We start from the raw sequence: 22,873 nt of genomic DNA, 5'->3' as shown, positions 1-22,873 counted from the left end.
GGTCTTAGTTTTCATGGTATCTAAAGATTTAAAGATTTCCCCTTGTATTGGACAGTACAATTTCAATCACATGTTGCCTTTTTCAATCAATGAAACCTTATAAAAGATTAACTCACTTTCTAGTTATCTTCATTATTCTAAATTAAACTATTCAGAAAATGATTAAAGTGAAAATTTTCTTATTCCTCTTTCTAGTTCTGTGAATGAGTATTAACATAGTACATTATACTTTCAAATTCTACTGCTGAGGTCTAACATTTAATCAAGTTTTAGATGCTATTTATATTCCTTTTTGCTTACAAGAAACCTGGCCCATTTCCATGCAAAAGGAGGCATATATTAGGATTGTATATTAACAGTTCAACTTAATGAATGCAAAAAAAAAATTTTAACTGGAATGGAATTGTTTGGTCCCATGAAGTTCCTTGATTTTAGATTTTATTATGTATAACTTTTTACGTCCCAAGTTTTGACTATAAGGATAAATAATTTTCCTTTAACAATTCTAAGTTGGGGGGTGGGGGGAAGAGGATTTATAAACAGTAGCCTTGTTGCTCTTCATTGTCATGCTATCACTCACAGTGTCATTAACATCCTATTTCTACTTTCTTTCGACCCTGAAATAAGTTGGAAAATTCATCATTGGTACTTTGGAGTTTAACACTTGGGAAAAAAAAAGCTGTTTTGTGCAACCATGTCTGCAATTCCAGTTAAAATTCCATTAATTCCATTAAAAAACATGCTGAGTGAAGATTTTCTTCTTTTGATTCCTGTATATAAGTGAGGAACTCTTCACAAGTTTGTTATATTTTGGCACATTTGTGCATATAAAATAAACTACTTGACTTATAAATTTTCTCCTGGCTGGTATTGTGGCTCTGTAGCAGTGAAGTAGTCTTTCAAGAAGGATTGAATACATGCAAATCTTGATCATTCATCAGGGTCCTTCTTCCAACAAAGGTTCATCAATTCATGTAGGGATTCTGGACAACCCTGATGGCAAGGCATCCTATAACCCCATTCCAACTGCTCCAGCACTTCGTGGTTTACCATGCCTGGAACTCTGCCCTTTGTTACCAGTTCTGTCTGTAGAATTTCAAATGACCACACATTGGACTTTATGGCAAATCAGCTATACAGTGCAGCCTTGGAAGCTGTCCATTTGATTGGGAATTTTGCACCTTGTCTTGCAGTACATTCCTTGTCTTCAATTAACCTTCCTAAATCAAAATCTGCTATTTTGCACACAAGGTTTTCTCCTACAAGAATATTAGCAGCCTGAAGGTCATGGTGGATATAATTCATTCTTTCAATATATGCCATGCCATCAGCAATCTGAGCAGCCATATCAACCAGTTGTGGGAGCGTCAAATACTTCCCATCTCCCTCCTTAAGGAAATTTAGTAAACTCCCTTTTGACATAAATTCAGTGACAGTGTAAATTGGCTCTTCAGAAACAACCACATAGAGTGGAATAAGTTTAACATGTCTTAATTTTTTCATGATCTGAGCCTCTTGAAGAAAAGCTTCTGGCATCATTGTACCTGGTTTTAGTGTTTTAATTGCTACTTTTGTGGTTCCATTCCATGCTCCCATCCATACTTCACCAAAACATCCTTGTCCTAGTTTAACCTCTAGTGGCAAAGATTCTTGAGGGATTTTCCAACATCTTTTGCTAGACCTTGAGTCTGGAGTTTCACAGTTGGACACACAGTTGTTAACTTATGGCATAAACCATCAGCATGCTCTGTGTAGTGTTTCACCAATTTGTGCAGAGTATCAAATTGTGCTCTGGCTGTGATATAGTATCCACCATTGTCAAGTTTCCTAATTTTGTAATATTTCACATTGTCACCTCTTATCTCATCCCAATCACAAATAGAGAGGGAATAAGCACCCTTTAGTAGTTTCATGCTCTCTTACCAAGAAAATACCTCATTGATTTCCAGGGTTCAGAAGTAATCTTTCAGCATCTTTTCTCCCCATTTTGCCAAAATAGCATTCTTCTGCCTGAATGGAATCTGCTGGTGCTACATAATTTCTAGGGATATAACCATTCTTTCCTATAGCAATTGATCTTGCTTCCCACCAGTCTCCTTCTGTATTGTTAGTTATCTGAAATCTTTCACCCTTCTTAAATGAAAGGTCTTCTGTAGTTCTAGCTTCATAATCATATAAGGCCACAAATATAGTAACACCACCTGTTAAACCAGTAGGATATGAAGTTGGCACTACCTCCAAAAGGTGTCACCCCTGAGGATCCTCCAAATGGGGCTATGGAAAGATTGCTAAAATCAACAGATGTTCCCTTCGCTGATGATGACAGTGACATTGCAGTGTGTTGTACTCCATAATGGCTGACACTTGTGCTCACAGGCTCTGGAGTGTTTTCAGTTCTATAGTTAATGGCTGGACTTTTGTTCTCTTTACTTTAATGTAGCCTATTATCAAATCTGTTCCCTGGCTGCGTTCACCTGAGGCGCTGCTGCGGTAGCTCAGGTGGAGGGGAGGGGGCAGGGGTGCCCGTTGGTGGCAACGACCGGGTCTTCTCTGTTTTTTACTTAGTCTAGCTAAGGGTTTGTCAATCTTGTTGATCTTCTTAAAGAACCACTTTTTGGTTTTATTTATTCTCTGTTTTTTTTTTTTTTTTTTTTTTTTTTTGGTCCTCCATATCATTTATTTCTGCTTTGATCCTTGTTGTTTCTTTTCTTCTACTTGCTTTAGTTTCCTTATCATTCTCTAGCTCTTTCAGTTGTTCAACTAGATCTTTGATTTTAGCTCCTTCACCCTTTTTAATGTATGTATCTAGCACTATGCATTTTCCCCTCAGCACCAGCTTCGCTGCATCTCATAGGTTTCGATATGTTGTATTCTCATTTTCATTTGTCTCTAGATATTTACCAATTTGTCTAGCAGTTTCTTCTTTGACCCATTGATTGTTTAGGAGTGTTTTATTTAACCTCCATATATTTATGAATGTTCAGCTTCTTTGGCAGTAGTTGATTTCTAGTTGCATTCCATTATGGTGAGAGAGTGTGCTTTGAATAATTTCAATCTTTTTAAATTTATTGAGACTTATTTTTTGACCCAGTATACAATTTATTCTGGAGAACATTCCATGAGTGCTAGAGAAGAATGTATATCCTGGTAACTTGGGATGTAATGCTCTATATATGTCTCAATTCTAAATCATTAATCACATTGTTTATGTTCTCAATTCCTCTATCAGTCCTCTGACTGGTTGTTCTATCTATAGAAGAGAGTGGTGTAGTGAATTCTCCCAGTATTATTATAGAAATGTCTTTTGCCTCCTTCAGTTTTGCCAATGTTTGTCTCATGTACTTTGGAACTCCTTGATTGAGTGCAAAATCATTTATGATTTTTGTTTATTCTTGATGATTTGTCCCTTTTATAAATATATAATGTCCTTCTTTGTTTCTTATGATGTCTTTTCATTTAAAGTCCATTTTGTCTGATATTAGTATTGCTATCCCTGCTTTCTTTAGGCTGTAGCCTGCATGGAATATTTTTTTCCCATACTTTCACTTTCAATCCCTTTGTGTCATTGGCTCTAAGATGAGTCTCCTGTAAACACCATACAGATGGATCATGCTTTTTAATCCATTCTGACAATCTGTGTCTTTTAATTGGGGAATTCAATCCATTCACATTCAGTCTGATTACTCTGAAGGCAGTTCTTGAACCATCTTACACTTTGTTTTTTGTCAGATTCCCTCCCCCTCTTTTTTTTTCTTTTAAGTTACCCTTATTTTTACTCTTCAGTTCTGTGCCATTCTCCAGACCTTCCTTTCCTTTCTGTTTTATCTCAGCTGGTAGAACTCCCTTTAATATTTCTTGCAGGTCAGGTCTCTTTAACAAATTCTGTCAGAATTTGTCTGTGAAAATTTTAAACTCTCACTCAATTTTAAAGGACAGCTCTACTGGATAAAGAATTCTTGGCTGCCAATTTTTCTTTCAGAATTTTAAATATGTTATACCACTGCCTTCTCACCTTCATAGTGCTTGCTGAGTTAGTCAGTACTTGGTCTTATGTGGTTTCCATCATAAGTGGTGAATCACTTCTCTCTTGCTGCTATAAGAATTTTCTCCTCTTCAGCATTTGACAATCTGCTTAATATATATATTGGAGTGGGTCTTTTTGGATTTATTGTATTTGGAGTTCATTGGACATCTTTGATTTGCATATTTATGTCATTTATAAGGGTTAAGGAGTTTTTCCCAACTATTACTTCAAATAATCTTCCTAGTTCTTTACTCTTCTCTTCTCCTTCCAACCTCTCTTCCTACTTTCTTCTGGATTATTTGAATATTTATTAGAATTTGAATATTTATTAGAACTTCATTTTAGTTTACCTGTTGCCTATTTATTTATATATCTTTGCATTTTGTTTCATGGTTTCTCTGGGAATTGAAACGTATCTTATTAAATTTTCTCAGTCTACTTTCATTTCATGTAAAATGTAGAAACCCCACAAATGTATGTGGGAAGACAATTCTCCATGGGTTCCTCATGTTTCTACATGTCTTGTGTGTAGAGTAACTAACATCACTATTTCAGGATTATTTTTCCAATAATGTGTGTATAGCAAGCTTGGAAGAAAGTAAGAGTGTCTCTCTTGAACAAAGGGTAGATTTATTTACTGTCAAGTAAAATGAAAAGAATGTCTCCCTCTGGGACAGTGATCAGGCACATTTGCTTTCAGCTCATTATAAACTGTTAGGGTTTTGTAATTTTGGGGTTCCCCAGCCATGATGCAAACTCACTGTGTGTGCAGCAGCCACCTGGGCCATTCAGCATAACACCCATGGAACTTGAGGAGCAAGAGGAACCAACCCAAACCTGAAGCTCATGTTGTTTACTCCACCATGAGTAATAAAGTCCATTGTCTCTAATCCAGAAGTCTTATGTCTTCTGCCAACACCCAAGAAACTGTGGCAGACAACCTTGTTGGCTTACATGTAGGGTAAAATCTCACCTTTATAGTTCTTTGTCATCTTTGATGCTGCTTTACTGGATAAAGAATTCTTGGCTGGCAATTTTTCTCTTTCAGAATTTTGAATAAATTTCTATTACCTTTACATTATGACAGAAATGACAAGATAATCTTGTAATTTTTGCCTTGAACAATCTCATGTATTTAAAAGAAATCAGGAGGAAAATATTAGTCTTCATATTTATGCAAATGTTTATAATTTCATTTGCTCTTCATTCTTTTTTGAAGATGTTAGATCATGTCTGACATTTTTCTTTAAGCACAAAGAAATTTCTTTAGCTTCTTTGAAGAATTGGTTTCTGGGTGTTGAATTCTTACAGTTTTCAATTACCTGAGAATGTTTTTATTTAAAGATATTTTTGCTGGATATAGAATTCTAAGCTGGCTTATTTTTTTTTTTTTTTTCGATTTAGCACTTTAAATATATTGTTGCAGTGTCTTCTGGCTTCCATAATTTCTGATGAGGATACAATAGCCATTTGAATTGTCATTCCCTTGTATATAATGTGTTGTTTTACTCTGGATGCTTTCAGGAATTTTTCTTTATTTTTGATTTTTATGAACTTGAATATATTGTGCCTAGGTGTGTTTATTTTTATTTTTATACAGTTTGGGGTTCAATGAGTTTCTTGTTTCTGAAATTTTTATTTTATTCTAAATCTGGTATGTTTTCATTTATTTTTCCACATGATTTTTTCCCTGATGCCTTATCTCTTTTTTCTCCTTCTAGGACCTCTATAACACATGTTATGTCTTAATATTTTTCCATATGTCCCTGAATATGTTGATGTATCTTTTCATTTTTCCCCTCTTATTAAGATTGAATTACTACTGTTACTCTCTAATCATGTTCACTGAATATCCCCTGTGTCATTTCTATTCTGCTGATTAGCCCCATTGGTGATTTAAAAATTTTTTCAGATATTTTATTTTTCAGTTATAGAATATCCATTTGGTTCTTTTTAAATTAAACTTTTTATTTTGAGATAATCATTGATTCATATGCAGTTGTAAGAAAGAATACATAATTTTTACAGGTATTAATTTCTTTTTATTGCTTAATAAAATGTTCATAAAATGATGAATGGATAAAAAATATGGTTTATTCATACTATGGGATAGTATTTGGCTATAAACTTAAATGAAATACTAATACATGCTACCACCTGGATGAACCTTCAAAACACTATATTAAATGAAAGAAGCTAGCCACAAAGGACCACAAAACATATGATTCCATTTCTATGAACTGTTCAGGGTAGGCAAATCCATGGAGACAGAAAATAGATTAGTGATTGCCAGAGGCTGGATTGAGGGTGAATGTGGAATCACTGGTAATGGTCAAGGAGTTTCTAGTAAGGGTAATGAAAATATTCCATGTAATTCTGTGACTATGCTAAAAACCATTGAATTGTCTGCTTCAAATGGGTAAATTGTGTGTTATATAAATTAAATCTTAATCAAGCTATTAAAATAAGAAATAATACAGAAAGATCCTATGTACTCTAATCCACTTTGAAAAACTGTTGAACTTGATACAGTAAAGATTCAGTGCATTTCCATCACCATAAGCTTCCTTCATGTTGCCATTTTATAACCACAGCCACTTCCCTCCTTAACCCCTGGCAAACACTGACCTCTTCTCCATTTCTATAGTGTGTCACTTCAAGAATGTTATGTGAATGGAATCATACAGTTGTGGAGCTTTGTGGGATTATCTTTCTTCACTCAGCATAATTATCTGGGGATTAATACAGCTTGTTACATGTATCATTGTTTCTTCCTTTTATTGCTTAGCAGTATTCCATGGTATGGATGTACCACAGTTGGTGCAACCTATTGAAGAACAGCTAGATTGTTTCTAGTTTGGGGCTATTACAACAAAGCTGCTATAAACATTCACATAAAGGATTTTTTGTGAGCATAAATTTTCATTTCTCTGGAATAAGTGTCCAAGAGTGCAATTTCTGGGTCATATGGTAGTTGCATGTTTAGTATTTTTGACAAACTGCCAAAATATTTTCCAACATAGCTGTACCATTTTAAGTTATCTGCCATAATTGTATATTTCTTTTTTTTAATTGTATATTTCATGCAGTCTCTCCACATCCTCAGCAGTGTTTGGTGATGTCATTATTTTGTATTTTAGCTGTTTTGATAAGTATATTGTACTATCTCACCATGGTTTAAATTTGCAATTCTCTTATGGCTATTGGTTTTGAGCATTTATACAAAATTAACTCAAAATTTATTACTGATTTAAATATAAAACATAAAACTATAATATTTTAGAAAAAGAAGAGAAAATCTTTGGGTTCTGGGGAAAAGGAAAAATTCATAATTGAATTTTATTGAAAGTAAAAACTTTAATTTTTTTCATGTGCAAATTTGCCACATGTTCATTCTCTTTGGTGAAATTTCTGTTTAAATATCTTGCCTATTTTTAATTAGATTGTTTTTTTCTTACTGCTGAGCTTTAAGAGTTCTTTATATATTGTAGATAATAATCATTTGTCAGATATGTGGTTTGCAAATATTTCCTGCCAGTCTGTAGCTTGTCTTTTCATTCTCTACTGGATCTTTTGCAGAACAAAGTCTTTAATTTTAATAAAACTCAATTATGAATTTTTCCTTTTCCCCAGAACCCAAAGATTTTCTCTTCTCTTCCTAAAATATCATAGTTTTATGTTTTATATTTAAATCAGTAATCAATTTTGAGTTAATTTTGTATAAAATGTGGGACAGGTCAATGTTTGGTTCTTCTTTATTGTTCATATTTTTCTGCCTAGATTTCCTGTCTTTTCATAGAATACAAATGTGCTTTCCTTTACCTTATCAAACATATGTTGAAGCATGCTGGTATCTTTGTTTTCACAAGCAACTACCTTCTTTAGGCTCAAATTTCAACCTCTGTCTTTCCTATGGTGGGCAGAAATTATGATCTCAAGTTAGTTCTTTCAGCTTTAGTTGCAACTCACCCTTACGTTATCTTACACATGCTTGAGTCATCCATCAGCCAGAAATTTTGGCAGTTGACACACAAAATTTGGGTTTCCCTTTCATTTGCTCTTTCATCTCTGGGATTCCTTCCTTACTTTCCAACAGTGGTTGCTGTTTAGTGGCTCTGTTCTCTGTTCTTCAGGAGAGAAAATTGGGGTGTGTTTGTTTTTTAAAATCAGAAAATTAGCCACTTCATGTTATACATTTACAGTGACCTATACTTAGGCTCTATTTGTAAAAAGAATAAACCTACCAATGCTTGCTTCTTCTTTTAAATTTCAATTACTGCCCCAAATCTGCCTGTTTTTTCTTCATTTTCCAATGTCTTCAAGTGGTTGATTTTTTTTTAACTCTAGTTAATAGTTATCTGTGGAAGAGTTGATATGCTAAGAGTTTATTCCCTGTGATGGCTTTATTGATATATAAGCTTGGCTAGGCTACACTTTTCAGTTATTCAATACAACACTAATCTATTTGTTGCATACAAGGTATTTTGCGGATAAAGTCCATAATCACTTAACTTTACATAAAGGGGATTAATCTGAATCGTCTTAGTGGCCTGATGGAATCTGTTGGAAAGTTTTAAATGAAGAACTGAAGTTTCTTGGAAATAGAAGGAGAAATCTTGTCTGTGACAGCATTGCACTTTGCCCATGAGGTTTGAGTTTGTCAGCTTGTGATGTTCCCTTCCTGAGAACCAGCCCTGAGGACTTTGGACTTGCTTGACCTGTTCTCACAATTGCATAAGCCAATCATTATAATCAATCAAGTATTCTGTCTGTCTCTCTCTTTATCTCTCTCTTTCTGTGATTACATCTATATTTATAAAATTTATATTTATAAACTTACTGTTTCTGATTCCTTGGTTGAACCCTGTTAGATACATTCCTCCATTCCAGAAATCTATTCATATTTTATATTCTGGGCCTGATATTTCCAGGATTTAAAGTCTGAGCCAAACTTTGGATTCTAGATCATGGTTTTGAAAGGCATTTTCTCTCATGGAAATCCATCCTATTTACATATTTACCCCTTAAAGAAAACACTTCAGCCCATTATATTTAAATTTTCTTTTTAAAAATGTTTTCCATTTAGAAAATTTTTCCTACTTCCTGTAATACCAATAATGTGGCAAAATTATTTTAAAGAAAAATTTTGTTGTTTTGTAATATGAGGATGTCTAGCCTCCCATACTACCAGAAGTAGAATGGTTAAACACTATATCATAATTGTAAGTTTTGTATTCTGTAGGGCAATTCCTCTTCATTTTTCCTCCAAGAATTGTCCTTGTTCTTTGTATGTATTCTGCCAAGTGGGTTTTCCAATCACTTTCTTATCCTAACATCCAAATGGAAGTACAATGGATTGCTTAATTTGGGGCTGCCTCAATTTTTACAATATGGTATCTTCCCATTCTTGACCACTGTATGTCTCTTGCCACTGGATATCTCCATCAGGTCTTCTTTTATTTTCTTCAGTGATATTCCATAATTGTTTTCTTTTTTAAATGCAATTTTATTGAGATATATTCACACACCATATAATCCATTCAAAGCATACACTCAATGACTCACAGTATCATCACATAGTTGTGCATTCATCACCACAATCAATTTTAGAACATTTTCATTACTCCAAAAAAAGAAATAAAAGTAAAAGAAGAAATTCAAAAATATCTCATACCCATTATCCTCCCCTATTATTTTTTAACAGTTTTATTCACACACAATTCAATCCATCCTAAGTGTACAATCAATGGCTCTTGGTAAAATCACATAGTTATTCATCATTATAGTTAGTATTAGAACATTCTCATTTCTTCCAAAAACAATCTAACACCCCTTATATCCCCCTATTATTGAAATTTAGCTTTGGTATAGTGGCTTTGTTACACTTAATGCAAGACTATTACAATGTCACTGTTAACTATAGACCTTAGTTTACATTAATTGTATTTTTCCCATATACCAACCTATTATTAACACCTTGTAATAGTGATGTGTGCTCATTCCAGTTTTCTAATATTTATAAAATTAAGCACCATCATTGTCCACTCTAGGTTTTGCTAAGGTATACAATCCTAATTTTTATTCTCTAGCTTTCCTTTTGATGACATACATGATTTAGCCTTCCTTTTTCAACCATACTTCATAATTATCTCCTTTAAGGTTGTATATAGCTTTTCTTGTTTTAATCCAAGGTAACAAGATGTATTATTAAAAATTTGTGATGGTATTCTGAATGAGATAGTTTCTTGCATTCCAATTTCTAATTGATGATTACTGCTGTTTCCTCTTCCATATAGAAATTGTACACAGAAAACCTGCTAAACTTGATTGTTACCACCAATAATTTATCTTAAGGGGATCTTGGTATTCCTGTGTACACAATTATATTATCTGCAAATCCCTACAAGAATTTCTATTTTCCAATCCTATATGTCTTAGATATCTATTTTTGTCTCATTACATTGGCTAGACCCTGTTACAATGAGTAATTGCAGTGATAGCAAGAGTATCTGTCCTGTTTTTAGCTTTAATGAACATGCTTCCTGTTTCATCCTTAAGTATATTGGTTTCATCACTGGTGTCAGAAAGTTCTTTTCTCTCCCTAGGTTGCTAATAATATATATGTATATACATTTAAAAATTCCAAAGAGTGTTGAATTGATTCAAATGTTTTCATTTATACTTTGAGATAATAGTATGTTTTTAAATAAATATCATACACCAAAAAAAATTCTGATATTTGGCAATTGCCTTAATTTCATTTACTAGAAATAAAACAGATAATGAAAGGATGAAAGACAAAGTTGAAGAACTCCCACACAAAGCCAAACTGGGAAAAATATATATGAAAACAGAAAATATAATAAAATTGGGAAGTTCTCTATAGGAGGTGATATGTTTTAATAATATGAATTTCAGAAAGAGAGAAAAATATGAAGAGGAGAGGAATCAATTCAAAGATATGATTCAAGATAACTCAGAACTGAAGGAAATGAATTTCCAGATTGAATAGGTCCACAGTATGTGGACAAAAACTCACATAAAGGCACAGCATAATGAAATTTAGAGCAATATGTACAAAAAGACAATTTTAAGGGCTTCCAGGTAGAAAAATAGGATATTTATAAAGGATCAGGAATCAGAATGTCATCTAACTTCTCAGCAGTAACACAAAAAGCTAGAAGACCATGTAGCAATTCTTTCAAAATACTGAGAAAAAAAATTTCCACCTAGAATTCTATACCCAGCCAAAAACTATCAATCAAGTAAGAGGGTAGAATAAAAATGTTTGTAGACATGTCAAGTTCTTAAAAATTTACCTCCTTTGCACTTTTTCTTAGGAATCTACTGGAAGATATGCTGCACCAAAATAAGGAATACCAATAAAAAATTAATGAAAGTAGAGCCCCAAGACAATTTAAAGAGTGAGGGAATTCCTTTTGAAGGAATATCCCAGCATGATTACTGAGAAGCAGACCTAGAGAGCAACCAGAGTAGACTGTATTAGGGGAACAAAGGACTTCAAGAAGGATGTCTCAAAAATAGATAAAAGTAATTAATCTAATGTTTTAAAATATAATAACAGAATAAGTATATTTTTGATGGAGAATTTGAGGAGGAACTGGTATTATGTACATAGAAAATCAAGAAAATAAGATAATTATTTACATTAGGAAAAAAATTTATATTAAAAAAGAAATTTAATCATAGTATATCATGTGGCCCAACTGTGAGTAATATTAATAGAGCCATTATAATGTAAAAGTTATGACAGAACTTCAATGATAAGATGTATGTGGGAAGTGTAGGTAAGTGTTAAACCCTCATCTTTGATATTATGAGGTCTTTAGACTCCCTGTTATCTAGTAATGAAAACTAAATAAATAGAAGCATAATCATGCTTTTTAAAATATAAAATTAATTTAAGGAGAAACAATATAATTTATTCAAAGTCTCTGAGTGTCTTAATTTGCCCATGCTGTTATGACAAATACCACAAATTGGTTGGCTTAAACACCAGGAATTTATTTCTCTCAGTTTTGGGGGCTGGAAGTCCAAAATCAAGGTCTCAAACAATCAGCACTTTCTCTGAGAGCCTATAGCATTCTGATGATGGCTTGCCACACTTCTTGGAGTTCCTTGGCTTCCATGTCTGCCTCCATCCCATAGCAATCTCTCTCCTTGGCCTACTTCTGTGGCTTTTCCTGACTGACTGTGTCCAAATGTCCTTTGCTTATAAGGACTTCAGTCATATAGATTAAGACTAATCCTGATTCAATTTGGCTTCATCTAAAGGCTTTGATGGTCTTATGCACAAATGAGCCCACAAATTAGCTAACAGTATTTTCAAAGGTCCAGTTTACATATGGATCCATACCCATAGGAATGCAGATTAAGACTTGAATTGGCCTTTTGTGGGTTATATGATTCAATCCCCAACACTGGGATCATAGGTGGGCAAAGATGCTCTTTTTCATAATAATATTTGTAAAACTACTTGATGTTTCAAAGTAATATATACACACACAAACCCACACATATTCTTAAATGTTATGTAGTTCTATAAGGCTTAATAAAAATTTTAAAAAATCAAACATTTTTAGTGTGGGATGGATATTTCTCATTTCAGTTTCACAGTGCAATATTTAACAAACATCTCTCATCCATATTCTGTCCTCCAGAAATATGTTGAAATCTCTCATCTGTTGGTGACCCTCCTTCTTGTTCAATTATTTGTGATGGAGTAATAAGGATTGAAAGCATGTCACAATCTGCCATTTGGAACCTTTAAAGCTGAGACTTTTATATTATTAAAAAGCAAAAAAGAAAGGATTTGGTCAAATCTGATATTTAATCAAGCCAGATTTACATTCAAGATGTTGGACCTATAAATAGCTAATGTCCCTACATATTTTAAAAACTAAAGTGAGGGGAAAACTTAATGCCAGCCTATCTTCAGGGAAAAAATGAAGAAGAAAACTGAACATTCTGGTACACTTTGGCAGCGCAGCAGCAGACCAGGAGGAGAAAGTGATATCATCAAGTGCTTCAGATTACTGCTTGGCAGAAGGAACGGTTATTAGTTTTATCCTTCCTGGATCAAATATGCTTATTTCTTACTAATTTGGTTGGGCCAAGGGAAGAAATATTGAAGGGAAAACCATGATCTGTAATTAGTTTGCCCTGTGAACCAGACTAGTATCATGACTGAGGACTATTAGTGCAGATAGTGTGACATCTCCAATGCCATACAAATGCCAGAGAGTAGTTTGGGTTCAAAGTGAAATAATCTAGGAAGAGAAAATATCATAGATTCCTGATTCAGTGTGGTGAGGTTGTCTTGCTGCATACCTACCAGCAAGTTTTTCTCTTCATGTCAAAATAGAGAGGAAACTGATAATACTAAGAGCAAATTCCATTTGATAGTTTAAATATTCATTAAATTGATTAAACCCTTTCATTGGCTTTTGGCTTTGAGGATGGCAATTGCAGCAAATGCCTGAAAAATAGCAGTTTAGAGATAAGAACAGCCTCACAAAAGCATAGTTTTTGAACTTCAGGCTCATAATACCTCAAAACCCTATAGACAGTCCAAAGGAATATCTGAATTTCTCAGGATTAGTTTTCTAATTTAAAGATCAACATAATAGAAAACAACTAGGATAATTAATTTCTCTTTCATGGAAGCTATTGATACTTATATCCAAATGCATTCATTAATTATCCAAATTCCTTAAACCACAGGTTAGCAAGAGATGTAGAATAATATATGTCAAAACAAACCAATTAACAATAGGCAAAGCACTCGAATAGACATTTCTTCAAAGAAAATATTCAAATGACTAAAAAGCATGTGAAAAGATGCTCAATACCTTTAGCCATTAGGGAAATGCAAATCAAAACCATAATGAGATATTACTTCACACTTGCTAGAATGGCTACTATTTAAAAATCAGAAAATAACAAGTACTGGAAGGGATGTGGAGAAATAGGAACCTTAGCACATTTTTAGTGGAAATGTCAAATGGAGACACTGTGGAAAACAGTTTTGGCTGCTCCTCAGAAAGTAAACATAGAACTACCATATCCCCTGGCAATCCCACTTCTAGGCATACACTGAAAAGAATTAAAGGCAGGGACTCAAACAGATATTTATACACCACTGTTCATAGCAGCATTATTCATAATAGCCAAAAAGGTGTAAGCAACACAAATACCTATCAGGAGATGAAAGGGTGTGCCAGTTCGGAAGTATTATGTCCCAAAAAATGCCATGTTATTTGATGCAATCTCATGGGAGCAGATGCATTAGTGTTGATTAGGTTGGAGTCCTTTGATTGAATGTTTCCATGGAGATGTGATTCAATCAACTGTGGGCAAGACCTTTGATTGGATAATTTCCATGGAGTTGTTACCCTATCCATTCAGGGTGGGTCTTAATTGAATCACTGGAGTCCTATAAAAGTGTTCACAGACAGAAGGAGGGGCTGCAACCAAGAGAGACACTTTGAAGAATGCATGGGAGCTGAAAGTGGAGCTGGAACACAACCTGGGATCAGTGGAAACCAGCCACATGCCTTCCCAACTAACAGGTTTTCTGGATGCAATTGGCCTTCCTTCAGTGAAGGTATACTTGTGTTGATGCCTTCATTTGGAATTTTCATGGCCTTCAGACTGTAACTTTGTAACCAAATAAACCCCCTTTATAAAAGTCAATCCATTTCTGGTATTTTGCATAACTGCAGCATTAGCAAACCAGAACAATGGATAAACAAACTGTAGTATATACATACAATGGAATATTATTCAGCCCCAAATATAATGAAATTCTGATACATGGTAATATATGGATAAACCTTGAAGGCATAATTCAGTGAAATAAGTCAGACACAAAAGGACATGTATTCTATCATTCTGCATATATGAAATAGCTAAAATATGCAAATTCATAGAGACAGAAAGTAGACTATAGGGTAAGGGAATAGGGAGGGAGAATAGGGAATTAATGAATTATGGCTGCAGGGTTTCTTATTGGGGAGGAGAAAAATGTGATAATGGATGGAGGTGAGTGTAGAACAACATTGTGAATGTGATTAATCCCACAGAATTGTATTCTTAGGGAGTGGTTGATGGGAAACTTTGTGTTGTATATACATTTCCACAATTAAAAATTAGAGAGACTTAACAACTAAATGTAACACATAATTGCATTAGTCAGCATTCTCTAGAGAAAAACAACAGACAGGGTATGTTAACAGCTTTATTATAGGAATTGATTAATGCAACTGTGGGGATTGGCAAGTCTTAATCCATAAGGCAGGCCACAGTTGCAAACTACAATGAAGGTGAATTTGAATTCTCCAACAAGCTGGCTGGCTCAAGTAGAGAGAAATTATTCTGACTTCTGAACTCCTCAGTTCTGGCTTTAATACCTCCAGCTGATTGCATGAAGAGTCTCCCCTCATTGCTGAGGGCAATCTCTTTTATTGATTGTAGATGCAATTAGCTGAAGATGCAACCAACTAACTAGATGCAAATTAATCTATGAAATACTCTCACAGTAACAATCAGGCCAGATCTTGCTCAACCAAGCAACTGGACACCATAACCTAGCCAAGCTGACACACAAAATTAACCATCACAATGATCCTGGACTGGTTCTAATAATTCAGGATAAATGGCCAAAAAGAACATTATTGGGACATATGAAAAAAATTAGAATATAGATGTAAGCTTTGTATCAATATTTAAGTTCTCAAACTTGATAACTGTACTTAAGGTGGTTACATAAGTGTATATCTTTGTTCTTAGTAAAAAATAGATGGAAGTATTAAGTGTTCAAAGACAATGATGTATGCAAATTACTCTCAAAGGTTTAGAAAATATAAAGGTGTATAGATAGATAAATGGATCCATAGGTAGAATGATATGGCAAATGTGGTAAAATGTTAAAATTGGCGGATCTGTGTATCTGGGTGGTGGTAAATTGGAGTTCTAATAGGTTTTGTATTATGTTTGAAACTGTCCTGTAAGTTTAAAATTATTTGAAAATAAACAGTTTATTAAAAAAATCATATTTGTTAGATAAAATTTTAGCTAGGTAAAATACAAAATGCCCAGTTAAATTTCAATTTCAGATAAACAAGAAATCTTTTAGTATAAGTATGTCCCAAAACTGCATGGGGTGTACTTTTACTCATAGATTATTCATTGTTTATCTGAAATTCAAATTTATTTGTTCACCGTATGATTTTTTTTTTTTTTTTTTTTTTTTTTTTGCTATATCTGGCAATTCAGTGTCTGGGCCTGTAGTGACACTTCCCTCCTTGGTTGTTTTTTCCACTGCCATAGGAGTAAATGCATGGGCAGTATGGGTAACATGCTAGTTTCACATCAGCTTCTAAGTTTTGATTGTAATCACAATAGATTAAGGTGTAAATGTAATTATTTGCAACACAAACATGAGCACCACTGGTACTTTTAGTGGTGAAGACAGCTTTACAACTTTAGCAGCCATTAAAACTTTAGCTTTATTTACAAGCTACCAAACTACCCTTTGGAATATAGGCAGGGAGGACCCTGAGAAAATGGGACTAGGACAGGGAAGTTTAATTGTGGGAAAAGATGTTCAGACAATATCCAAACCAGCTATGTCAAGAGAAATAAAATGCAAGCCACATATAAAACTTTAATTTTTCTCATAGCTGTGTAAACAATAATAAAAAAGATGAAATTAATTTTAATGACATTTCATTTAAGCCAATATTGCCAAATGTTATCATTTCCAGTTGTAAAATCTTTTAAAATTGAGATATTTTACATCATTTTTTGCATACTATGTCTTTGAAATCTGGTGTGTGTTTTAACCTTACAGTGCATTTCAATTTGGACTAGCCACATTTCAAGTGCTCCACAGTTACATGTCACATGGCTACCATATTGTATAGTGCAGGGCTAGCCCTTTGCTACTGAACATTTAATCCATGAACCAGCAGCAGTAGTATCACCTAAGAAGTTGTTAGTAATGCAAAATATCAAGTCCTACCCTACCTGCTGAATCAGAATTTTCATTTTAGCAAGACCTTCAGGTGATTCATATTGACATTAATAGTTGAGGAGTGCTTCACTGGAGAGTGTGTTTCATAGGATGTCTGTTATGGTTTTACATATGCTGGTTGCATAATGATGAGTCTTAGTGCCTGATGGACATGGGGAATTCAAAAGAAGAGAGAAACACTGACAGCAGGAGGAGGGTTGTGAATACCAACTGTGCTAATATTGCAAGGGATTTTTGTTTGTTTGTTTTTTAGAAATTGGGTTATGAATATGAATAAGTTATCTCTAACCAAGAGCAGAGACATATCCTTTATTCATGAAATTTTCAGAATTCTAAGTTAGGCTTGTTCTATATCTGGCCCATTCAATTCATCATTTTCAAATAATCTATCATCCATAGACCTTCATTAGATTCATGTTCAATAAACAACATCACATTAACCTATCTTCTTTTTGACTTTTATCCTATTTCTACCTCATTTTTCTCCTCTTCTGGCCCATCCAACTCATTAGTTTTGATATCTTATGTTATCTTTTGAAGTGAATGATTAGAAATTGATTTTCAGCCCTCCTCTTTTCTAATATATGTCTTTACATCTATAAATTTATTGTAACCACTGCTTTACCTTCCTCCCACTTCTTTTCATGGATGACATTTTTATTTTCGTTTCTAATTTTCATTGAAATTTCTTCTTTGATCATTGGATTCTTTAGATTGTATTACTTAAATTACAAATATTTGTAGGTTTTCTAATTATTTTTTTGTTATTAACTTCTATCTTAATCTATTTCATTATAAATAAATATTAAACTTCTTCACAGCTTTCATTGTTTCATGGAATGTTCCCATCACTTCTTAGTCTTAGATGAAACAAACAAAAGAAAGCTGCCTTCAAAATATCTTTCTAGTCCCTCTAAACATCTCCCATACTTTTCCCTCTCTTTCAGGCTCATAGGGACAGAAGGAGGAGTTCTAGAGAAGAACAAAACAGATAAAGTCCTTGCCTTATTAGAGCACAAAGTCCTGTGGGGAGTGAGAGGCAAGATGGTGGCATAGAGTGGAGTGGAATTTAGACAGTCCCCTGGAACAACTAATAAACACCAAGGAACAGCTAGTAAATAATAAGGAATAACTGCTGGGGGACAACCATGGCTGTCCACACATCATATACTAACCTGGATTGGGAGGAATGCCTGAGATCACAGCATAGAATCTGTAAGTAAAAGCAGCAGAATCATGCCAAGAGCACCCTCCCCCCATGGCAGGCTGAGCTGCAAAACCTCACTGTGGGAGAAAATAGCAGCACTATCTGAGTGAGCAAATATAGCTCGGCTGAACTCCAACTGGGGTTTTAAATAACAAATGTGCATTGCTGAATACAAGCTACAAACCCCCAACAAGCAGACAGAGGCTTTTAGTGGTGACTGACCTTAAAGAACAAGAAGACCCTTCTGTCTTGGGAGGGGGAGCCCAGAAGACTGGGTTGTTACCTCTGGCTGACGAATGAAATTGGGGGGCTGTGTACTGGCTCCAAAATGGGGCTTTCTGTCCCTTTTTTTCTTTCTCAGCCTGAGGGGCTCAGAAGAGAGAGCCACAGCCATTTTCAGTTCTGAGCACACTGACCCAGACAGGGGTGGAGGTAACAGCATCAGAGAGAATATTCAAATGCAGATGATAGCTCCCTAGCGGGTGTATCTTCCCTAGGAATAAGGAAGTGGGGCCCAGTTTTCCCTTCAAAAGCAGACTCCAGAGCCTGGGGGAAAGCAGCCAAAACAGAAACTAAGGAGGCCACAACTCCTTACATGAGTCAGGAGTGACAGGCTGACAGGTGACACCTGCTGGAAAGGTTAGGAAAAGCACAGTTACTGGAAAACACACAGGAACATTTGTCATTCTACTAAGATACACATGAAATATAACCCCATTCAGAGACCTGAACTCATTCTGGTCTGGGAAAATCTGACTGGGGTAACCAAGGAAACCAGATGCCTAGACAAAAGAAAACTACAATCTTTACTAGGAAAAATGAAGATATGGTCCAGTTAAAGGAAAAACTTACACCTAAATCAAGATAAAGTTGAAAGAACTGGGAGGCAGGGCAAGATGGTGAATTGGTGAGGTGTATGTTTTAGTTACTCCTCCAGGAAAGTAGGTAGAAAGCCAGGAACTGCATGGACTGGACACTGCAGAGCAATTTGACTTTGGGCATGCTTCATACAACACTCATGGACACGTTGAACTGCTGAGATCAGCAAAATCTGTAAGTTTTTGTGGACAGGGGACCTGCACCCCACCCTGCCAAGCTCAGTCCCGTGGGAGGAGGGGGCCATCAGTGCTGGGAACGAGTAGGGAGAACTTCAGTGGTGGCTCTTATTGGAAACTCATACTACTGATCCAAACTCCAATCATAGATAGGCTGAGACCAGACACCAGAGAATCTGAGAGAAGTCACCCCAGCAGAGAGGAGATAGGGATAGCAAGAAACAGCAAGAAAAGCCCAAAAAGAAAAGCGGAGGCTTTTTGGAGTTCTGGTGAACATAGAAAGGGGAAGGGCAGAACTCAGGCCCTGAGGCTCATATGCAAATCCCAAAGAAAAGCTGATCTCTCTGCCCCCTGGACTTTTCCTTAATGGCCCTAATTGCTTTGTCTCTTAGCATTTCAATAACCCATTAGATCTGCAAGGAGGGCCCTTTATTTAATCTTTTTTTTCTTTTTCTAAAACAATTACTCTAAGAAGCCCAATACAGAAAGCCTCAGACTTGTAATTTGGGCAGGTCAAGACAAGAGCAGAACTAAGAGAGCTCTGAGACAAAAGGCAATAATCCAGTGGCTGGGAAAATTCACTAAACACCACAACTTCCCAAGAAAAGGGGGGCATCTGCTCAGCAGACTGGGAGCCTCCCTACAGAGCCCTGCAGCCCAGAACCACCCTGGGGGGATGGCACTCACCTGTGACATAGCACAGTCATCCCTCAAAAGAGGACCAGGGGGTGCACGGCCTGGAAGAGGGATCCACTCGCAAGTCTCAGGGGCCATACCAAGGACTTGTGGGTCAGTGGAAGAGACAAACTGTGGCAGGACTGAACTGAAAGATTAGACTATTGCAGCAGCTTTAAATCTCCAGGAACACCAGGGAGATTTGATTGTTAGAGCCGCCCCCCCTCCCTGACCACCCAGACACACGCCCCATATACAGAGCGGGCAACACCAACTACACACGCAAGCTTGGTACACTGATTGGAACCCACAAGACTCACTCCCCCACTCAACACAAAGGCAAAGTGGGGGAGAACTGGCTTGAGGGGAACAGGTGGCTCCTGGACACCACCTGCTGGTTAGTTAGAAAAAGTGTACTCCACGAAGCTGTAGATCAGACAAATTAGAGATAAGGCTTTCAATTGGTCTACAAATCCTAAAAGAACCCTACCAAGTTAAGGAAATGCCAAGAGGCCAAAAACAAAGAAAATTTTAAAGCATATGAAAAAACCAGATGATATGGATAACCCAAGCCCACCCAAGCCCAAGCACCCAAATCAAAAGATCAGAGTAGACACAGTACCTAGAGCAACTAATCAAAGAAATAAAGATGAATGATGAGGCCATGGCATGGGATATAAAGGACATGAAGAAGAGCATGGCACAGTATATAAAGGACATCAAGAAGACCCTAGAAGAGCATAAAGAAGACATTGCAAGACTAAATAAAAAAAATAGATGATCTTATGGAAATTAAAGAAACTGTTGACCAAATTAAAAAGATTCTGGATACTCATAGTACAAGATTAGAGGAAGTTGAACAACAAATCAGTGACCTGGAAGATGACAGAATGGAAAATGAAAGCACAAAAGAAAGAATGGGGAAAAAAATTGAAAAAATCAAAATGGACCTCAGGGATATGACAGATAATATAAAACGTCCTAATATAAGACTCACTGGTGTTCCAGAAGGGGAAGAAAAAGGTAAAGGTCTAGGAAGAGTATTCAAAGAAATTGTTGGGGAAAACGTCTCAAATCTTCTAAACACCATAAATACACAAATCATAAACGCCCAGTGAACTCCATATAGAATAAATCCAAATAAACCCACTCCAAGATATATTCTGATCACACTGTCAATTATAGAAGAGAAGGAGCAAGTTCTGAAAGCAGCAAGACAAAAGCAATTCACCACACACAAAGGAAACAGCATAAGACTAAGTAGTGACTACTCAGCAGCTACCATGGAGGCGAGAAGGCAGTGGTATGACATATTTAAAAATCTGAGTGAGAAAAGTTTCCAACCAAGAGTACTTTATCCAGAAAAGCTCTTCTTCAAATTTGAGGGAGAGCTTAAATTTTTCACAGACAAACAAATGCTGAGAGAATTTGCCAACAAGAGACCTGCCCTACTGGAGATACTAAAGGGAGCCCTACAGGCAGAGAAACAAGGAAAGGAGAAAGGTTTGGTACTAAAGAGATTCAGTATGGGTACAGTAAGGGATATTAATAGAGAGATGGTAAAATATATATGACAAACATAAACCAAGGATAAGATGGTTGATTCAAGAAATGCCTTCACGGTTATAACATTGAATGTAAATGGATTAAACTTCCCAATTAAAAGATATAGATTCGCAGAAAGGATAAAAAAAATGAACCATCAATATGCTGCATATAAGAGACTCATCTTAGACACAGGGACACAAAGAAATTGAAAGTGAAAGGATGGAAAAAATATTTCATGCCAGCTACAGCCAAAAGAAAGCAGTTGTAGCAATATAAATCTCAGATAAAATAGACTTTAAATGCAGGGATGCTTTGAGAGACAAAGAAGGCCACTACATACTAATAAAACGGGCAATTCCACAAGAAGAAATAACAATCATAAATGTTTATGCACCCAATCAAGGGGCCACAAAATACATGAGAGAAACACTGGCAAAACTGAAGGAAGCAATTGATGCTTCCACAATAATTGTGGGAGACTTTAACACATCACTCTTTCCTACAGATAGATCAACCAGACAGAAGACCAATAAGGAAATTGAAAACCTAAGCAATCTGATAAATGAATTGGATTTAACAGACATATATAAAACATTACATCCCAAATCCTCAGGGTACACATTCTTCTCTAGTGCTCACGGAACTTTCTCCAGAATAGATCATATGCTGGGACATAAAACAAGGCTCAATAAATTTAAAAAGATCGAAATTATTCAAAACACATTCTCTGACCACAATGTAATACAATTAGAAGTCAATAACCATCAGAGACTAAGAAAATTCACAAATACATGGAAGTTAAACAACACACTCCTAAATAATCAGTGGGTTAAAGAAGAAATAGCAAGAGAACTTGCTAAATATATAGAGATGAATGAAAATGAGAACACAACATACCAAAACCTATGGGATGCAGCAAAAGCAGTACTGAGGGGGAAATTTATAGCACTAAATGCATATATTAAAAAGGAAGAAAGAGCCAAAATCAAAGAACTAATGTATCAACTGAAGAAGCTAGAAAATGAACAGCAAACCAATCCTAAACCAAGTAGAGGAAAAGAAATAACAAGGAGTAAAGCAGAAATAAATGACATAGAGAACAAAAAAATGATAGAGAGGATAAATAACACCAAAAGTTGGTTCTTTGAGAAGATCAACAAGATTGACAAGCCCCTAGCTACACTGACAAAATCAACAAGAGAGAAGACCCATATAAACAAAATAATGAATGAAAAAGGTGACATTACTGCAGATCCTGAAGAAATTTAAAAAAATATAAGAGGATACTATGAACAACTGTATGCCAA

General features: G+C 35.4%; 1 pseudogene; it reads right to left on the bottom strand.

Moving 5' to 3' along the window:
• Nucleotides 1-846: 846 nt before the first annotated feature.
• LOC119522365 overlaps nt 847-22,873 on the bottom strand; it is a 109,717-nt pseudogene continuing 87,690 nt past the window's right edge.

Source organism: Choloepus didactylus, chromosome X, assembly GCF_015220235.1.
Source record: "Choloepus didactylus isolate mChoDid1 chromosome X, mChoDid1.pri, whole genome shotgun sequence".
NCBI lineage: Eukaryota > Metazoa > Chordata > Mammalia > Pilosa > Megalonychidae > Choloepus > Choloepus didactylus.
The sequence above is the reverse complement of the archived record's forward strand: the minus strand, read 5'-3'. Positions and strand labels throughout refer to the sequence as shown.